Source organism: Corvus hawaiiensis, chromosome 7, assembly GCF_020740725.1.
Source record: "Corvus hawaiiensis isolate bCorHaw1 chromosome 7, bCorHaw1.pri.cur, whole genome shotgun sequence".
Taxonomy (NCBI): Eukaryota; Metazoa; Chordata; class Aves; order Passeriformes; family Corvidae; genus Corvus; species Corvus hawaiiensis.
The window spans coordinates 1,019,265-1,039,401 of NC_063219.1; the positions used below are offsets into that span (position 1 = coordinate 1,019,265).

The 20,137-nt window shown below is 52.7% G+C and overlaps 1 protein-coding gene and 1 long non-coding RNA gene across 2 annotated transcripts in view; one reads left to right on the top strand and one right to left on the bottom strand.

The window, feature by feature from the left end:
- The first annotated feature begins 948 nt into the window (after positions 1-948).
- Positions 949-12,640, top strand: LOC125328822. Its single transcript, XR_007204883.1, has 3 exons — positions 949-1,253; positions 2,166-2,361; positions 9,677-12,640. It is a non-coding gene; the product is annotated as an uncharacterized LOC125328822 (long non-coding RNA).
- A 3,024-nt stretch (positions 12,641-15,664) lies between these two features.
- Positions 15,665-20,137, bottom strand: part of TWIST2 (twist family bHLH transcription factor 2) — a 28,264-nt gene continuing 23,791 nt past the window's right edge. The window contains exon 2 of the mRNA XM_048309958.1: positions 15,665-16,465. The gene's annotated coding sequence lies outside the window, so the exon portion shown is untranslated. The remainder of the gene's footprint in view (positions 16,466-20,137) is intronic.

Consider the following 20,137-nt stretch of genomic DNA (forward strand, 5'->3'; position numbering starts at 1 on the left):
GGACAGGCTCGGTGCTCCTGTGGCACCCACGGCAAGCAGCAGCGTGCAGCATCCCCACCCTGCAGGGCATGGATGTGGGCTTTGGCCTTCGGATTATTTCCTTCAACCCAGCCCAGGGCAACAGGACAAAACCCGGTGGGGAGGGAAGATGAGGCTGAATGAGTCTTTAGGTGGGGAAAGGTGGCAATCACCTGGAAAGAAGGAAAATAGACACGTGTATTTATAAATGTATGTATTTAATATACATAAATATAAATAAAATCTGACCCAGCCCTGAATTTTTCTGGCAGGGAAGCAAAATTCGTGAGGAAATACAGCCCAGGCTGCAATTCCTCATTATATCAGTGAGAGCCACGTTGCTGGGGCCAGTAAATCTGCCAGATGGCAACGAGGGGGGATTAGGTGGGAAGGTGGGGCCCTCAGGAGGGTGCTGTGCGTGCCCTCCCCCAGCCCCTGGGCACCCCACCTTCCTCATTAAGGAATGTTAATCACCCCAAAGTGCTCCCAGAGGTTTGTTTATAATAAAACCTTTACGGTGCTCAGAGGTTTGGGGTTTATTTTTCCTTTCCCTGTTGCATGGGAAGGGTTGGGAGGGATGGCAGCTCCAAGGAATGTGGCTGCCCCATCCCAGACAGGCTGGATGGGGCTTGGAGCAACCTGGGGTAGTGGAAGGTGTCCCTGCCCCTTTTCCAGGGATGTTCAGAAATTTGATCTTTCCGGGATCGCTGCCCTTGCCGAGCAGGGTGGGCAGGGAATGGGCTCAGGAGTTATCTGGGACCCAGACAGATCCATGCCTCTTTAATCCCCGAAATCTCGTTTGCTTGAGTAACCAGCCAGAGGCTGCCAGGCCAGGCTCAGTCCCAGCTGGGTGTTGGCTGCCCCGTGCTCTGCAGAACTCGTGACACATCAAGGAAAGGCCTTTTCAACGAGCAGAGCTAAATAGAAGACTGAAAAAAAAAAAAAAGAAAAAAAATCAAGTGACTGGCAGAGAACGCAGCTGGCTCCTTCCTCCTCCCCAGGTTTGTTTGTTTTCCGTAGTCACCGAGGTCATCCTGGAAAAGCCATGGGGTGCTTCTCCATCCCCAGCCTGTGCTTCCTCCTCTCCCTCCCCGGAGTCCTGCGTGAAGGAAGAAGGATGAGCTACGAAGGATGAAGGATGAAGGACGAAGGATGAAGGATGAAGGATGGGCTGTTTCTCCGGAGAGGAGGAGGAGGAGAGAAGTGCTTTTCCCTCGGGAGCCCTGCAGTTCCTGGTGAGTGTTGACAGGACCCATGCTGGCAGCAGGCAAGCAGGCAGGGGCTGTGCCAATGGATGATATCACGGGGCTGACGGACTCCAGAGCTGCTTGGACAGATCCGGGAGAGATAAAAGGGGGAACTGTCTGCCCAGGACAGAGCCCAGCCCATCACCTTCGGGAGATAAACGGAGCCGTTTTCATTTGGGAGGGGGAAGGAGATAATAAATGAAATGCTGCAGTGACCTCAGGGGGATCCCAGAATTGTTTGGGTGGGAAGGGACCTTAAATCTCCTCCCATTGCACCCCCTCCCTGCCATGGGCAGGGACACCTTCCACTATCCCAGGCTGCTCTGAGCCCCACCCAGCCTTAAACGGATGCATGGATGGATGGACACAAGCGAAATGTTGACCTGTTTCCTAGTGGAGAAAAGAAGATGCCCCAGGGAGAACTCCCCACATTTCCCATTGCCACAAAAATACCAAATTAATGGGATAACTCTCCCTGCCCACCACCTTTCTGCAAAGGGAACGGTTAAATTTGCTTTATATGTTAATGTTATAGCTCTTTAATAATGGCCTCGTCGTGGGCTGGGGACTCAGGGCAGTAAAATGTAAAATGTGGGTTTTCCCAATGGCAAAGCCAGAAATATCCCTGGTGTCCCAGGCCTGGCACTGAATTCCCTGTACACAATGTCCATCTCCGCCATCCCCAGCATCTCCTGATGACTGGAGCTCGGGCTGGCTCAGACACACTGAGACACACACAAAATTGTTTGGAGAGGAGAAATAAAAACACCTCAAGGGCTTCCAGACTGCAGGAAAAAAGAGTGCTCAGCCTTTTCTCCGTGTTTCCTCCACATGGGAATTGGCTCCAATCAGCACAAGCCCTGGAACCCTTTTACTGATTTATTTCTCCGATGCCAACAGGACAAGGAGCCCAAGCTCTGCCTCGGGGAATACACTGGGCAAAACCTCGCTCGGTGAACCCCACGGTCAGAGGAGTTCTTGGGTGGCCCCGTGGCTTTCTGTCCCCTCTGATGAGGGACCTGGGACCCTGAAGAAGCCAAGGCTGACCACAGTGAACTCTGTGGTGCCTGTGCCATTGGACAGCACCAGGGAAAAGGTGAGCTAAGGGACTGGAAAAGGGGGAGATGGCCTCTCACAGCTCCTGAGTAACCCTTTCCCTGTTGGGGGAAAGACCCATTCTCTCCTGGGGTTGTGGTGCTTTCCTCTTGCCTGGAGGATCGTTTGCTCCCATCCAGGGGTTGCTCCACGTGCATGGCCTCCTGGAAAACAGGAGTTTTGAGGGGCAGCTTGATGCTTATCTCCAGGAGATGCCTGGGCCTGCAGCTCGTGGGGTGTTGCCAGCTCCCTTCCCTGGAAGGGCGCCGAGGCACGGGAGTCAGACACAGCTTGGATCGGGATGCCTTCAGCCCCAGTGACCACACACAGCTGGATTGGGCTGCCTTTAACCCCTTCCCTGGCTGTGCTGTCCCACCTTCGCATCTCGGAGCCGTTCCTGCAGCTCTCCAGACTTGCCTTGGTGCATTTTCCCTCCGCAAGGGGGAGGGGAATAAAGGAATGAATGAAAGAACGAACAAACGAACCCCAAGGGGTTCTGTTCCCCACCCAGCATCCCAAAGCTCTCTCTGGACAGCAATTTTCACCTCCCACCTGGCTCCTCCATGCTGAAGGTTGCTCCAGCATCCTGCTGGTGCTGTGGGGTTATGGGGAAAACCTTCTCGTGTGGATGCTGTGAACTTTGGGTGTGGTGGACACCCAGAGCTGCAGAACCTCCCAAGCCACCGATGTTGTGCTTCCCTGGAGGACACAACCATCTCCTCAACTCGTTACCTTCCACTCCCCTCTAGTGGTTATGGAGCCAGGGAGGCAGAGAGGAGCACGGTGGTGCAGGGAAGTGGCTTTTTAATCATCACTGATGCCATCTGAAGGGCTCAGATGGGTTCCTGCTTAGGGCCAGAGAGGCGTGCGCCTGTGTGACACACCCCAGGCTGAGCCAGGGTGGTGGAGATGGGGGTCTCACCCTGCACCTCACTTTCTTTAAAAAAAATAGAAATAAATTAAAGACCAAAAAAATTAGTTCCTCTCCCTAAAAAGAGAAACTAAAAAAAAAAAGTAACTACAAGTGGCCACAGGGCATTAATCCTGCTGTCCCCATCTCCCCCACCTCTGTCTCCAGCCCGTGAGATTCCGGGGTGTCGGTCCCGTTCGCGGGCTGAGCCAGCCCAAACACGTGGCCAAGAGCCTGGAGAAGAAAGATGTTGTGAATCTGATGCTCTGGCCTCAGTTGCTGGTGCTGTCAGCTACCCGGAGAGTTAAAAATGAGCAGATGAGAAGGGAGCTGAGATGGGATGATAAAGATCAGGCGAGGACCCCCCTCACTTTCTCCGCTGCCATCCCAAGGGGTTTTCTCGGAGCTGGCGCTGATCCTTGCTGAGCAAACATCTCTGGGTGTGCATCTCCTCCTGGCTGAGCACTCCCCAAGCACAGGGGAGGCAGCAGAGCACCTGGGGCTCGGCTCTGCCTTCGTTTGTCCCTCTGTGATCCAGCAGACTGGCCTGTGAGGCACCCCGGAGCTGGGAGGCTCCAGCCAAGAGCCAGACCGTGGTGCCAGCCCTCCAGCTGGTTCAGGTGGGTGCTGACAGGGCGGTGGTGGAGGGACACAGAGTGACCCCACAGCTCCTGCCCTCCTGTTTCTCCGCCTGGCAGCAGGTTTTTGGTGTATTCCCAAGGGCATCTCTGCTGGGATGGCAGATCCCTGCCTGCAGGGATGGGAAAACAGCTGGCCTGCCTGCACAAGGAGGTGCTGGGACAAACCCAGCCCTGGAGACGGAACCCCCGTCTCTCTCCACGCCCCTCACCCCCTCTCGGGATGGCTCCTCTGCCAGCCCTCCTTGGGACCATCCCCTCCAAGGCACCTTCCGTGCCACCACGCCGGCCCCGACCTTTCTCCCAGCACGGGGCCGGGGACCTTCGTGTTTGCTTGAGAACTGAAATTCCTCTTCTTTCTTTTCCCTTTTCCCCCTTTGGAAGTCGGGAAGTTTCCAGCATGAGTCACTGCCCGCCTCTCCTCCGTAATTAGCGCGCTGGGAGTTGCGAGGATGACTTGGGGGTAGTCTCCTCGAATTAATCAAAGTGTGTCTTCCACACTGCAGTGCAGTAAAACCATCATCCGGCCAAATCCCTCCTGACTGGCACAGCCCTATCCCAGTCCTTTCTCCCTCTGCTCTTTCCTCCTCTTTTTTTTTTTTTTTTTTTTTGTTCTTGATCTCTTTTATCCTTCCCCTCTTCGCGGCGTTTCCCACAAGTGCTCATAACCTCTCTTCCCCTTGAATTTGGCAGAGCCCTTCTCAGGGAGGTTTGTTTGTTTTGTGCTCGCAGCCCTTTTCCTGGTGTCCATCAATGTGTCGCTGTGGTCGGATGTTGGGAAGTTTGGGCTTTGTTTGTTTGGTTCACAGGCTTTTGACATGTTAAATAGCAGGATGGCTTCGCCTCTTGACAATAGGAACAAACCCCGAGTGACCCTACTGCTGCTTTCAGCTCCCCATTAAAACCTCCCCAGTTTTAATTGTTTTCAGGATTAAACGAACTTTTTAAGGATCAAAAAAAAAAAAAAAAGTGATTTTGAGCATTTTCCCCCTCTCTGTTGGTCACCTTGCTCTGTGAGAGCCGTGTGGGTGGAAGAGCTCTGGTTGCTTTGTCAGTGTGAGCTCTGTGCATGGAATCCCAAATGGTTTGGGTTGGAAGAGACCTTAAAGCTCAACCCAGGTGGGCAGGGACACCTTTCACTAATCCAGGTTGCTCCAAGCCCTGTCCAGCCTGGCCTTGGACACTTCCAAGGATGGGGCAGGAGAGAGGGAATGAGACAGATCTGATGGGGGAGGTTCACCAAATTAATTTGTTTGACCCTTGCCTTGCTGAGCTAAAACCTTTAGGTTTAATTCCCATGAAATCCAGCACCGCCTTTCCTCTGGAATTTGCATTTGAGGGCAGTGCTTGTCCAGGGAGAGGGAGCCGGAGCTGCGGCCACGACGGAGTGGTTCTGGTGCTGCCTGTCTCCTGTGACAGCAAATAACCAGGAGCACAATCTGGCAAACCCGGGGGGAATGTGCCATGGGAATTTCGGCTTAGAGGGATGGGACAGAGGATAAAGCCCGGACTAGAGCCCGGGAGGCTGGGATGGGGGAAGCTGCTAGAGCAGAACACAGGTTTTCCTCCACACTGAGAGCCGTGCTGCTGAGATAAAAGGCACGCTGCAGAAAAGGCTGGATTTGGGGATTTAGCAGTGCAGGCAGGAATGCTGAAAGCTCCGAGGGGGCTAGTTGCCATCCGGTATTTTTCCTTGTCATCGTGGAATGTTTCTTTCCTGGAACTGGAGCACAGATTCCCGTGTCCTTTGATACCCGTGGTATCTTGAATTCCTCCTGGGTGACTGGCAAGTCCTTAAAGACAAACTTGGGAGCCGGAATTTTGCATTGCCTCTTCATTTATCCAGCTCTGTTTTCAGTTCTCGGGGTATATTTAGATATACAGGCCTTAACTTTTCCAGCAGCAAAGCTCCAAAGACTTGAAATAATGATTTGGGGTGAAAAATGAAACGATGGAAATTTCTGGCAAACCAAAATTGGAAAAAAAAAAAAAAAAAAGAAAGAAAAGGAAAGAAAGAAGACACATTCTTTGGAAAGAGGTGTTTGCGTCAGCTTGAAGTTAGAGATTTTACTTGAGCCATGGTTTATACTGTAAAATTTTTTTTAAATCAGAGTTTTCATTTATAAGCAGTTGAAATATGCCTTCCTAATTTTTTTCCCTGATTTTGCTGTTGTTAATCACTCCATGAAATTTCTGCAATTCGCTGTGATTTTAGAAACATGCTTTTAAAAAAAGCATCACCCACCTCTACTTCCTCAGGCTTTCCCACATCTTCCCAAAGCTGCAGGCAGCACTCCCCAAACAACGAGCGGCTCCCTGCAATCCAGGAGCTGCACATCTGCCAGCCAAATTTCACCTGTAGCTGAGCAAAGCCGAGGACAGAATCGGAGAGTTGATGAAGAGGAAGATGATTTTTGGCACCAGTTTGGGCAAACAGCAGGCCTGTAAGATGTGCTCAGACACGAGTGTGCGCCTAAGTCCTACTTGGCATGTGCTGGGAGCGCTTTCCTGAGCTGAGGCCTCGAATTTTAACCTCCTAAAAAGCCTTGGCAAGCCATGAAATGTGCTTAAAGACCAGAAATGAAAACACGTCGTTGCTGGCAATAACCTTTCGGTTCTGAGGGATGCTCGTTTTATAGGTCGAAGACATATGGGAAAAATTCATACGTTTCCCAAAGAACAATGGGAACCACTTAATCTGAAACAGCACCGTGGGGCTGTGTCGCTCGTGGGGTTTGGATGCAGATGCTGCCAAACCTGGCTGGGACAGGGCGCCGGCTCGCTGAGAGCGGCTGTGCCCTGATGGATCACCAAAGGAGATCCAGGGGGATCCCACCGGCACCTGCAGGTGCTCCAATCCCGTGACTGCCAGCACAGAGCCGCTGAGGGCTCGTGATCGAGCCCTGTGACCGCCTGGTGCATCCCTTGTGCCACTTCCAGAGCTGCTCCAGAGCCATCCTGGCAGAGCCAGCGGGACTTTGAGGGGGAAGTCACTCTGCAAGGGCTCTGCAAAGGCCTTGGCAGTGGGAATTCGGGGGGAGCCAAAACCGTGGCGGGGGTGGGGAGGCCTGCAGTGCGTGTGGGAGGCACAAGGGTCGGAGAGAGGGAGGCTGGGCAGTGCCTGGACAGGGCCCTCAAGGAATTCCTGCCCTTCCCGTGGGAGCCAAGCTCATCCCCCCCGTCCACGTGTCCGAAGGAGTTGGGGCAGGTTGCTCTCCATCGCAGCCGAGGGGGTTTGGGAAGGAGCCCATGAGAGTCCGCCCTGCAGGATAATGGGAACATCCCAGCCAGCAGGGCTTGGCTTGGGATTTTGACTGCCCAAAGGAAACCCCGGGCTCCTGATCCGTTGTTCCCCCTGCTTGTCATGTGGCTCCTGTTCAGCTCCAGGCTGTAAAAGGCAGTGGAAAAATGACACGAAGGAACTTGACTGCACTGTGTCAGCTGGTCCCCGAGTGGCAGGGCCCTGTGGACCCTTTATTTTTATCCCGGGCTGGGTTTGCTCCTCAGTTTTGCAAGAGAGTTGGAGGCTGGGGGCTCTGTGACTTCCAGGACAGGATGCAAGCCCAGAGTGGAGAACCCACCCTCTGCCAGCAGCCAAAATCCACAGCCTGATTCTCCTCCAGGTTCAAGACTGTGTTTGTGTTGGTCGAGCAGACAGTGCTGGAGATCCTGGAGGGGATGACACATGCACGGGTTGTGTTCCAGCCCCGTTTCCAGCAGGAAAGCAGAGCAAGGTACAGTGGTTTCAGCTTCTGAGCCTTTGGCAGGGATCTAAATCTCAACCACTGCTGCTTTCCTTAGGGAAAACTCCCTCTGGGGATCTGCTGTGGCACCAGGAGATGCTGTAGGGTACGAGTGGTGCAGGTGGTGCGTCCTTGTGCTGTTCTATTTCTTCACCTGCTGGAGGAAGCAGCACTTAAGCCCACCGGTTTCTCTAGGAGGGAACCGGGTTCAGACCCTGACTTGGACAATGCCGGATTTGTCCTTTTCCCAGCATTCTGCCTCCCACCTCTCCTCCTCCTCCTCCTCCTCCTCCTCCTCTTCATTGCAGCTGTATCCACACGATGGCACCAGCCCCCAGGCACCGTCCTTCATGCTGAGCTGGGATGGGGAGGTGGGGATGACCCCGTGTGGGGGGAAATTTTCCTTGACAGCAATCCAAGAGGGCTGGAAAAGCAGAGCCAAAGCAACCCTGGCCAGGCTGATGCAGGAAGATCACCAAATGGTTTGGGTTTGGGTTGGAAGGGACCTTAAAGCCCATCTCATTCCAGCCCCTGCCACGGGCAGGGACACCTTCCACTATCCCATGTTGCTCCAAGCCCCGTCCAACCTGGCCTTGGACATGAACCTCACAGCTCAGGAATCACCCACTGGCAGGATTTGAGCAGCCAAATCTCTTAACCTGCTCTGAGGTGATCTAAATCACCAAATTCTTTCCCCATGCCAGCTGAGCTCTGAGACTTCCCTGGAAAGAGGAGAGGAGGGCAGAGCCCTGAGAACCGCTGCTGGAAAAGTTCTGGAAGAGATTTCAGGATCAGTGAAACAGTATCAGGGCTGAACTTTTTGGTAGTGTCGGGGATGTCCACAGAAACAGAGGGCTCCAGGACAAGGAGAAACACAGATGATGCTTTGCATTTTGTCTCGCGCATTTTGGGTTGCTCTTCCCTAGGACATGAATGAGTGCAGGCAGCCAGCCTGGAAGCCAGCTGCATCTCCTGCTTTTTTCCCCTTGTTTTCTCTCCAAAGCAAAGCAACCACATGTGTTTCAGACAGTGGGGTTTGGTTTGGCACTTCCCAGCCTCTGGCACGTCAAACAGGGCCCTGATCCTGTGGGAACACAGGTGGCAGAGCCATTAAAACCAGGGGCAGTGGGACCAAGAGACAACTGTGGGGTTTCCCATCTCTGCCACCTTTATTTTTCCAGCAGTCCTGACTGGCACTTGGTAAGTTGAGGCATGGGGCAGGATCCTGGCCAAAGCTTCCCAAAAACCTTGGGACTCGGGGTAAGAAGGAGCTGGTTTTGGGGAATGAAATACCCCTCTTGTTAAAGAGAATGTAAAGCCGAGGGGAAGTCATCCAGGTGGTACTAAATGAAAATTTATGGGCCAAGCCCTTTGAGGAGGGAGGTGGAGGAGGCGGAGGTTTTGTTTAGAAGCGAAATCATCGGCTCCGAGCCTGACCTTTGGCTCCCCCGACCCCAGCACCAGTGAAGGGGAAAGGGTCTGGCTGTGTAAACATGTCACAGCACGAGGTTCAGGGGGCTGAGGTCTGCTTACAGAGCTGTGCCAGGGTTGGCTGCTCCCAGCCCGTGCTGGGGCTGGACGTGCCCATCCTGCCGCTGACAGGGCTGGGGTGTGTCCTGCAGGCACCTCTCACATCCGAGCTGCTGCCTTGGTGCTCCGCTCGTCCCAGAAGGTTGCGGAGTGCGTGGAGTGAGGGCTCTGCAGATCTGATGGACATTTTCAGGAATGTTGAGGAGTTTGCCCAGAGCAGCTGTGGCTGCCCCATGCCTGGCAGTGCCCAAGGCCAGGCTGGGCACTGGGGCTTGGAGCAGCCTGGGATAGTGGAAGGTGTCCCTGCCCGTGGCAGGGGTGGGATGAGATGAGTTTTAAAGTCCCTTCCTGCCTGAACTGTGCCGTGATTGTAAGAATTTCTAGCAGGAAAGAGCAGCTTTTAATAACATAAAATACCTTCTCGCCAGCATGGTGCTCCTGCAGTGTGTGCAACCGAAATGTTGCCCTCATTGATTTAATTCTGTTTTAATGCAGCGCTAACAAACAGGGCCTTAGCAAGGCACTGCTGAAGTCCCGGCGCAGAGCAGCAGAGTCCAGCAGGAATGAAACGACCACCTGACACACGGATACGTGGAAAATGACTCGGAGCCTGTAGGAGCCACCCGTCTCCAGCCTGAGGTCCGCATGTGTGGTCTGGAAGAGGCAGGTCCTTGCCTCCCTTCCTGTCTGTGCTTCATGCTAATCCCCTTCTTCCCCTGCACCTCTCTCTTCCTTCACACTCCTGCTTCTTCTGCTTCTTTATTTTTTTTTTTTTGTGGTGTGACTCCAGGAGGGACAAACCTCACCTCATCTCAGCCCTTATGTGAGAAGGTTTGGGGCTCGAGATTTGATGGGTATTTATTTTTCTGCTCGCTTTTACCTGGCCCAGGTTGCCCCAGCAGCTCTGTCTCCTCAGGCCAGGATGCTCTGTGGTGGCAACTGGTGAATGAAGCACAAGACCAAACCCTGGCAGGAGGGGCCCATGGGCCACCAGGCATCCCCAGAGATGATGGGGGCACACAGGAAGCTTGGACGTCTCTGATGGTGATGATGATGACGATGCCTGCAGGGACAGTGGCCCAGGCAATAACTCATGGGAACACGCTCATGCTCCAGCCAGCCCCTCTGACTTCCTGTATCCCAGGGAAAAAAAAAAAAAAAGGAGAAATAGAAATCAGTTGACAGAATCCCACATCGGGGGCTTGAGACCACCTTGGATGGATCTAAAGGGCAGCCAAGGTTGGCCTGTGTGCCGCTCACCCTGGGTGTGGTGGGTGCATCTCTGGCCCCATGCGGGGGCTCTGCCAGCTTTGGGACATGGTGTGGTGTCCCAGGACAGTCCCTGTGACTGCCCCTGGATCCCTGGCAGTGTCCAAGGCCAGGCTGGACACTGGGGCTCGGAGCAGCCTGGGATAGTGGAAGGTGCCCATGGCAGGGGTGGCACTGGATGAGCTCTAAGGCCACTTCCAGCCCAAACCATTCCATGCTTTTATGGCAAGAAGAACTGCGGCCACGGAGGTCCCTGCCCAGCATTTTGGGTCCATCACCCCCCCAGGACTGCCCTGCCTGACTCGTGGATGGACATTCCCCACCTGCCGTGAGCCACTGTCCCGCGCGGCACCGGGGCTGTGCCAGCTGGTCCCTGGCCCAGTTCCTGCTGCGTTCCCACCCCATCACTGATTTGGGAAAGCAAGCCACGGGCGGGCAGGGCCCCTCCTGAACGAGGGTTTCTGCAATGAGGGATGTTAGGAAATCCCATTACGGATCTCCCGGCCATGTGTGAAGCAGGGATGGTTTTTTTCCAGCGAAGTGCCCAGACAACTCCAAAGACGTGATGAACTGCGAATGACCCACGGAGCCCATTGTCTCTAGGAGCTGGTGAAAAAGCCACAGCGACCAGGCAGGGGTGTCACACCCGGCTGCAAAACAATGATGCTTGAAGTGGTGGCGTGAAGCCGGGAATGGGGACAGTCCCCTTCCGGAGCGCGGAGCCGGGAGAACACGCCGGTGACAATGAGGGACACCCAGAGTGAGCCACGCACGTCCCCAGCCTCAAACCACCTTTGCATGGGAGCAAATCCACTGGTGAGCCGCAGCCCTCAACTGGAAGCACATGCTCTGGCTGTATCCATCGTCCAGGCTGGAGCAGGGATGAGGGAGGCGAACCCTTTTGTAAGTGTTGGCCGGGAGAAATGTGGCTTATCTTCGAGAAATGAATCACGTTTCAGCAAATGCTTCCTGCAGAAATATTTTTCTCACAGCCTTTGTTCGGGGTTTTGGCAGATCTGGAGTTGCTGGCGTTAGCAAAAGCCGTCCCTCCCGCCCACTGTTCCTGGGGCTGGAGTAGGAAGTCAGGAATCAAGGCAGAGGGGACGTGGAAGGCTAAATCCATCAGCGCTCCTGCTCCGCGCTGCAGCAGGATGTGGAGCTTAGAGGAGAATTTCAGAGGAGAGCCCCGGATAAAGTCCAGGAGAGCTGAGTGCTTGGCTGCTCTTGCAGAGGTACCTGTGCTGGGCAGTCAGCTTGGAATTCTGACACCGGGACAAATCCCTGGCAGGTGCTGCGGCCCGGTGGAAGCCAGCCCTTAGCTCCTCCTTCCTCTCCTGGAAACCAGCATTTTAGGAGGGGGAAAGGGCAATATCTCCCGTTCCCATGTGTGGTTGGGCCCAGAACATGGAAAGAAAATGAAAGAAAAATCCGTGCTATGACACGCGAATCAATGCCGAGCTCCTCGTCTGCCTCTCCAAAGGCTTTGACAGGGATCCTGTCTGCCTTCCCACCAGTCACAAACATTGCTCTGGGTCTCAGCTCAGGAGGGCAGGGAGGAAAAATGTGCATCTTGGTTCTGGAGAACTTCAAGGATTTTTCTTCCCAGTGGCAGGGAATTTTTCCTGGGAAGGCAATTTCGTTCCTGGGCCTGGTAGGCTCCCTGATCATTTTAAAGCAGACCCCTGGGGGGAATAAGGCCTTTAAAAGCTCCATTTGCTCCCAGTCATTTTACACAGTAACCCAACCTGAAGTGAAGGATCTTTATTTAAATATGAATTAAGCCCCAGCCTTCTCCTTTACTGTGTTATTTTCCTTTGAGGTTTACTTTGATATTATTTCAAAGTCTTGAAGCTAACAAAACGCTGGCCCATATTTAAAGTGACAGGAGAGTTCTGGAAAAAGATTTAGGAGGCAACTGAAGTCTTTCAGTGCAGGGCTCCGAAACAGGACAGGAAATCATAAAAGGGCTGAGTGCACTTTACCATGCTCCAAACAAATTCTGAGACTACAAAGGCGAGGGGAATGGCGTCAAAACCACAAAAAGCATCAAGGTGCAGCTGGAAAACCTGGAATTATTCTGTTAAAACACGGGCAAAATGCTGGCAGTGATGGAATCACTGAACCATGGAACGGTTCGGGTTGGAAGGGTGGTTGAAGATCATCTCATCCCACCCCCTGCCATGGGCAGGGACACCTCCCACTATCCCAGGCTGCTCCAAACCCTGTGCAACCTGGCCCTGGACACTGCCAGGGATTCCAGCCACAGCTTCTCTGGGCACCCAGTGCCAGCGCCTCAGTCTGAGGTGTTTGCTTCTTCTTGGGGCTTAGCTGAGCAGCTTATGCCCAGCTTTGGTGCTCCAAGGCTTAAAGATGAGACATAAATTCGTGATACTTTGATGTAAAGCAGAGAGAACACGTCTGAGTGATAGAGGATGGGCTGTGTCTCCTGCTGGGACTGGCCTCTCCTTTTGCTTTCCATCGCTTTCCAGCCACCCACCTGCTGCTGGAGCAGCTGCTGGGAGAGGTTTTGTCTGTTTTCTATCCTTCAGGCTGGAGAAGCCCTCTAAGGTCAGAGTCCAACCATTCCCCCAGCACTGCCAAGGCCACCACCAACCCTTGTCCCCAGGCACCACATCCAAGAGGGTTTTACATCCACATCACTTCTGCTTTCAGTTTTTGTCTTTCTGCCTCACCCTGATTCAGGTGCCATTGCCACTGTGCTTCACAAGAGCAGGAAACAGAGGATTTATCCTCGTCCTGCCCATGCAGCTGCACGTGGGTCGTCCCCTGGCTCGCAGGCTCCCTCCTCTCCCAGGTTTGTGTGGGATGCAGCTTCCCCTAGCCAAGATCTCCGTGCTGAGGTGACACCGACCTCTCTTTGCTGTCACCCTGCGAGGGGAGGCTGAGTTTGCCATCCCAGAAACGGTGCCTGGGTGGTCCCAGCCAAACCAGAGCTTCCAAGTTTACAAGGATCCCTGGGGAAAATGGTCAGCGCTGCCCCCTTTCCCGATCCCTCCTTGCTGTCAGCACGCCTTGGCTGTGTGAAAACGGGGTGGCCTTGGGGGAAGCCAGGAGAACAGAGATCCCGAGGGGTGGGACTTGGGGGTTGGATTTGTTTGGGGTTTTTTTATCATGATTATTATTTTTTCATGTGGACTTTGGCTGAAAATGCAAAAGCCTTTTTATCCCCCCTTTTGAAAATGGAGGGGTTGGAGGTGCTAAGCTGAGCTGTGACTGAGTAAAAAATTATTTTAAAAAAACCCCCCAAATCAGTGCATTTTACATCCTCACCTCAGTGCTTGGCCTCTTTCCAGCAGATATTTCACTTTGTGGTTTTCTGGAATAGTTTGTGCTGAGGTTTTTATTTTTTTTGTAGCCTTTCAGGCTCACAGAGACCAAGCAATCCAGGACCAATATTTAGCCAGGCTCCCACGTGTGTGCGTGCGCTGCCACGGAGGAGAAATCCCATTGTTGGGACCCATCTGATCCTGCTGCTTTTAGGGATTTCTTGCTTTCATCCTCTTCTGCACAAGGAGGAGAAATCCCATTGTTGGGACCCACCTGATCCTGCTGCTTTTAGAGATTTCTTGCTTTCATCCTCTTCTGCACAAGCCACCCTGTCCCTGCCCTTGGTGACATCCCTTAATCTCTCACAGGGCGTTGTGGTATCAGAGGTGGGATTGGGAAGGACAAATCCAATCCCCTTGGGAATGAGAGGTGATAAATGCCATGGGAAAAGACTCCCATGTATGGAAAAGAAAACACAGAAATATATTCATGTGCTGCCCATGAGGACACAGCCGCAGTTTTTGGGGGTTTTTTGGGTTTCCTGACTGCCCAGCTCACGCCAGACGAACTCCAAGCACACAAAAAGCCTTCCCAGCAGCTGATGGAATTGTCTGCCTGCCTGTTCATGGAGCCAGAGGTGTTTGCTGTTAAACATCTGTCACCTGGAGAGTTCACAGCTCCCAAACTTTTTGGAGCATTTTAAGGCCTCGGTTCTCCCCTCAGGAGCTGAATCCACCCATCCGAACCCCACGGCACGGCTCTTTCCTGACCATTTGAACACTTACTACTTTTTCTGTCTAAAAATAAATGTTGTATCCTAATTCCAGGCTCCAAATTGACCTTTCCAAGGCCACCTACCCACAGGAGCCTCGGCTGACCCCCCAGAATTCATGGAAGAGGTTCCAAAGGTGCTTGTGGGCAGTGATTTTTGTTAGGAGTGGCAGGGGGAGGTCAAATGCTTTGATCTACCATGATAGACCCTTAAATCCCTGACACTGGAGGATGGAGGGAGCAGCCCTGACCCTCTGCAGCAGTGGGGAAGGCACAGGGCACAGATCCTGGGGAAAATCCAACCGTGTCCTCCTGCTCCTGGGCACCTCATGGCACAGCAGAGCAGCACCACCAGCTCTCTGACAAGCCCTCAAAAGAAAGCTGGGTTTGGATTGCAGTGGAAAAACATCACTGCTTGTGGTGAGAGCACAACCTGGAGCACCCTCATGCATTTCATGGATGAAATGGCAGCAACTGATGCAGAAGCAGGCATTCCTGGGAGCGGGGGAAGCCATTCCGTGCGCCGCATCGCCTGGCACCTGCTAAATGCACCTTCTCAAGGTGGCTGTGGCTCTGCTGGCACCCAGAGCCCGCACTGAGATGTCATTTTCTTTCAAGCAAGAGCTTCTAATGGATGTGATGGGTTTTCCTCCACGCAGCCAGGCTTGTTTTGACATAAACACTCGACATCGGGGCTCGGAAACCTAGCAGGGAATTCATGCATCCGATGCACACATGGAGGGTTGGGATTTGGCGTCTTAAAATTTTTTTCCCCCCAAGCTGCTTTGGATGGAATGACATGATTTATTTTTTAATGGCCCTGGACATGACAGCAGGGAGCTTTTTCCCTACAAATTTTTTGGGTTTTTTTTTTAATTCCCGTAGTGGATGGGGAGAAAAGGTCATTTGGGATAATTTAGCCCCATGTTTCCAGATCCCGGTCTAGTGGAAGGTGTTGGGTTTTAAGGTCCATTCCAAGCCAAATCGTCCTGCAGGACATCAGCCCGGACAAGTGAGGCTCACACCCACCACCCACTCCCTGGGAAAGAAATTTTTAGCCAAAATTCTGAGTGTCAAAACATTGTGGGGTGCAAGGAAGAGTCTCAGCCTCTGCTGGGGGCCATGGAGTCGAGAATATAAATCTCAAAGCCCCGGTAGCTGCATGACATCTTTATTTTTATTGGCAAGAGAAGCAGTATACACAGCGACATTGCAGTCTCTTAGCTCGTTAAAAATATCTCAATAAATAAAACAAATAAGCAACATATACACTGGAACAGAAAATGAAAACAAAAAAAAAATTAAAAAAAAAGGGGGGGGAAGGGGATGAGCGGTAGCAAATCATGGAGCAATAAGGGAGAGGTGGCAGAGTGTGGAGGGCAGTCTGTAACCCAGGCTGTACTTGAAACAAATCATGCAGGGAGCTGGGGGCATGGTGGGCTTTTCTCCTCCTTGTCCTGTTTTTTTCTGAGAGCCTTGGTCCAGTTTTGCCATGACTGTACAAGAAATCAGGTTTGGAACTTAAAAAAAAAAAAAAAAAAAAAAAGAGAAGAATACAGCTAAGGGGAAGTAAAACTCGAACCCAAAGATGCCTCATAAATGTGTTTCCTGAATTAAGGTTTTTTCCTCAGAAATAAAAATAAAAACCAAAAAAATCAGCGATAAAAACACCAAACGCACAGACAGACAGACACAAAATCCCAACAACAATGAACAACCAGGAATGTTGCTTCTCCTTCTCTCTTTGGTCAGTCGTTCTGGGGAGAGATGCTGCGAAGTCTCAGCCCCTTCTCTTCGGTGCCATTTTGCTGCTCAGTCTAAAATGCTCCGCAAGAGTTCAGAGCGAGAGAGGTCAAGAGGGGTCTTTTGGAGCAGTTTTCTTGAGGTTTTTAAGGTTTCAGAAGCTACAAACTTGGATAAATCCCAATTCCACTTCAGTTACAGACACTGGGTAGTCTGGAGAGAAGGAGGGAAAAAAAAAAAAAGAGAAGAAAAATAAATACACCGAATCCAGGACATCTTTGTGAGACAGGTTGTGTGGGAAGGGCTTTTTCCCTACAAATCCAGGCTGTGGTCTGAAACCATGTGTTGGATCCTGCCCCTGGTTCCAGCAGTGTGGAGTTAATCCAGGCACAGGGCAAGATCCAGTCTGCCAGGAGCAAGTGGAAGCACAATTCCTTAGACTTTTGGACAGATAGCCTAAATTCAGAGTCTGGCAGGGACAGACAGGGACACCTCCCACTATCCCAGGTCGCTCCAACGTGGCCCCGAACACCTCCAGGAACAGGGAACATTTTGTGGGACAAACTCCATGACCCCGCAGTGCCCACAGGATCCCCCATCCTGCTCGGGGCAGGACGAGATGCTGCTCCTGCCTTCAGCAAAGCCACCTCAGCTCAGATATCAAAAAGCAGATATAATTATTTCCTCCCACCGAGGAAAGCTTCCATTTAGCTGATTTCCTTTCCTTTCCCTCTCCAAGTTATTAATTATCTAATTACAACCACATTCTGCAGGCGAGCTCAGGGACTTGTCAGGCTGCCCAGGACCACTTAGGAAAGCTCCACCTCTCCCAGTGGTTTGGGGATGCCCACGTCTGACAGATGACAGGCTGGTCCTTTCCCTGTCCAGGGAGGGCTCCAGGAAAGAAAAATGAAGTCCAGGGAGGAGGAAGATACCACGGAGCAATTTTCTGGGTTTTTTTTAATTATTATTTTTTCCAGCGAGCAGGAGAAGGGGGTGGAGGATGGTCACAAGGTTTCGCTGTGCCCTGCTCTTCTCTGAATGTGGCTGACAGGAAAACAAGGTAAAACCAGATAAAAAGCTAGTTCCAGGGATTTTTAAAATCCCACCCAAGAGTGGAGAGCTCAGCACAAAGCTGCTCCCAGGGCAGAGCTGACGTCTTCAACCCCGGCTGAGACCCCCTGCTCTGGCTGCTGCTGCCCTGAGGCACCTCATTCCCGCTGGCTCTTTCTGGTTTCCAGCACCAGCTGGAGAACTGGGAATTTCACAGCAGCTCGGTGCTAACGGGGTGATTTTCTTCCCTGTGGATCGTAGATGTTCCAGAGCTCTGGAATGGCTCTGCCACATCCCATCCTGTGCTCCCGAGGGATTGGAACTAGACTGGCTTTGAGGCGCCTTCCAGCCCAAACCGTGCTGTGATTCTGTGAAATCAGACTTTGATACCAGACTCTGAATCTGGCTTGTGATCCTCATGTCAGCAACCTGGCCCCTGCTTGCTGCAGTATGAATCTTGCAGGGGGAAGGAAGGGCTGAGGAAGAGGGAAAATGCCCCCCAAAACCTCAGCAGGCTGCTCTTTTCTCCCCTCCTACCTGGTGTGTGGAGGCTGCCCTTGGCATCCAGTGCCACCCCAGCCGTGGCCAGGGACACCTTCCACCAGACCAGCTTGCTCAGAGCTCCATCCAAGCTGGCCTTGAGCACTTCCAGGGATGGCAACTGCTTTCTCCTGGGATTTCCAAGCTTTTCTCAGGCATTTCCAAGCTTTTCTCAGGCATTTCCAAGCGTTTCTCTTACCCTGACACAGAGCACAGCTGTGATGCGCTGCCCCAGTGCAGACCCAGCGCAGCTTCCTCTGGCTGAGGCCTTGCTGATCCGCTTTTCCCTGCTTTAGGAGCATTTCCCAGCCCATCATGGAAATCACAGGAGCAGAGAGCTGCTGGCCTGATGGAAGGTGGCAGCAAGAGCACGGCCCAGCTTGCAGGAAATTTCGCAACAGGTCCCCCAGGCCTTTGCTTATATAGGATTGGGGCGGGTTTGGTTACAAAAGGATTGAAATCATTTCCATGGCATGGCCAAGAGTGCAAATGAAATGGGAAATGCAGGAAAACCGTTGGGAGTTTGTTTGGTTTTGCTGGGTTTTGCTGTTTTTTTTTTTTTAAAGGCAGCTTTTCCAACTTCTTTTAAAGCTGAGGATGTAGAAAAAAGGCTCTGCCTCCAGAGCCCAGCCTCTCTCTCCCTCCATGTGGGCTTCTGCCAGCCTGAGTCCCTGCCAGGAAGGTGCTGCCCCACCTTCCTGCCCTGCGTTTGGCACTGGGAAGGGGGTGAGAGGGGTGAGAGGGGTGAGGGGTGCAGCTCACACCAGCTGCCCCCGATTTTGCCCATCACCAGGAATTTTATGGGTTGTTTTCTCCCCACTTTCCCTTCAGCCTGGGGAAGTAAAAAGCAGCGTGGGTCCAAGCTGAGAGCCCAGCACTGCTCAGTGCTGCCTTTGGGTTCCGACCAAGCATCCTTTGCTGGAAGGAGCTGGAATTGCAACAACCGTTGAGATCACTGCTCCTCATCCACGCTGTTAATTAAGGATTTAATGCTCAGGTGCTGCACCATAGCTGGGAAGATGTCCCAGGCACATTTCAGGGTGCTTCTGCTTGGAGGTAAGGCCTGAATGAGATGGGACAGAGCAAACACGGCAAGGTGAGGAAGATGTGGCATTCATAGAATCCCAGCGCGGTTTGGGTTGGGAGGGAACCTCAAAGCTCATCCTGTTCCACCCTTGCCACAGGCAGGGACACCTCTCACTAGACCAGGTTGCTCCAAGCCCCACCCTTAAACGCTTCCAGGGATGGGGCAGCTACAGCTTCTTTGGGTAACCTGTGCCAGGACCTCCCCACCCTCAGAGTGAGGAATTTCTTCCTCCCTTAATCTCCTCTTTTTAGTGTAAAAAATTACTCTGGAATAGCCCCACCAGTGGCTTCAAGCAACGCTGGGTTACAGCACAAAAGGCGACGCTCCTGCTTTAGAAAATCACTAAAATCCCATTCCTGAGCTCAGGGACCATCATTCCCAGCTGTTTTGGGAATAATCCCTCTAAAAAGCCCTATGGCACAGATCAATCAGAGCATCCATGGTCAGGTCTGGACACTTTGCCTCCCAGCATCCCATCTGCTCGAAAACCTCCCGAAATTTAGACTTCTTGAGCTGAAAATTTTCCACACCCGACGGTGATTCCTCTTTCTCGCCGCTGTTTTTGTTTTCTGGGCAAGAAAAATGGCCCAGCTGTTTCAGGCTACAGGGGGAGTGGAAAACAGCCGTGCTCCAAAAATGCTTCCCCATGCCTGGGAGGTGTTGCAGGCTGGAAAAGCTGGAAGGCAACACGCAAACTGCCCAGCTTGCAGAGCTCCATCCCACCTGGAGCTGGGGGACACGGGGCTCGTTTGGCCCCAGCTCCAAGCCTCCCCACATCACCTTCCCAGCCGTGCCTGGGGCTGAGTGCTCCTGCGAGACCAAAGGCAGGGAGCACACGGAGATATTTTGGAGATATTTTGGCTCGGGTTCATCTCTGTTGCCGGGCTGGAGGCACGGTGGTGGCTGGCAGGAGCTGGACTCGGAATCACGGACTCACGGAATCATGGAGTCACAGGATGGTTTGAGACCGTAAGGATCATCCAGTTTCAACCCCCCCTGGCAAAAACCAAGCTACAACACACGGAGAGCTTCAGCTGGGTGGGAATTCAGGTGGGGTGACGGGAACATCACACGGGGCTCTGCTGTGGCTGAGCATGGGGAAAGCTCTCTCCCCATGTGTTTCGTCCCTGTTTTTGCACGGTTTAATACATTCTCTGGTATTTTTAGAGCAAAGCTGATGGAAGAAGGGCAGCACCGGCCAATGG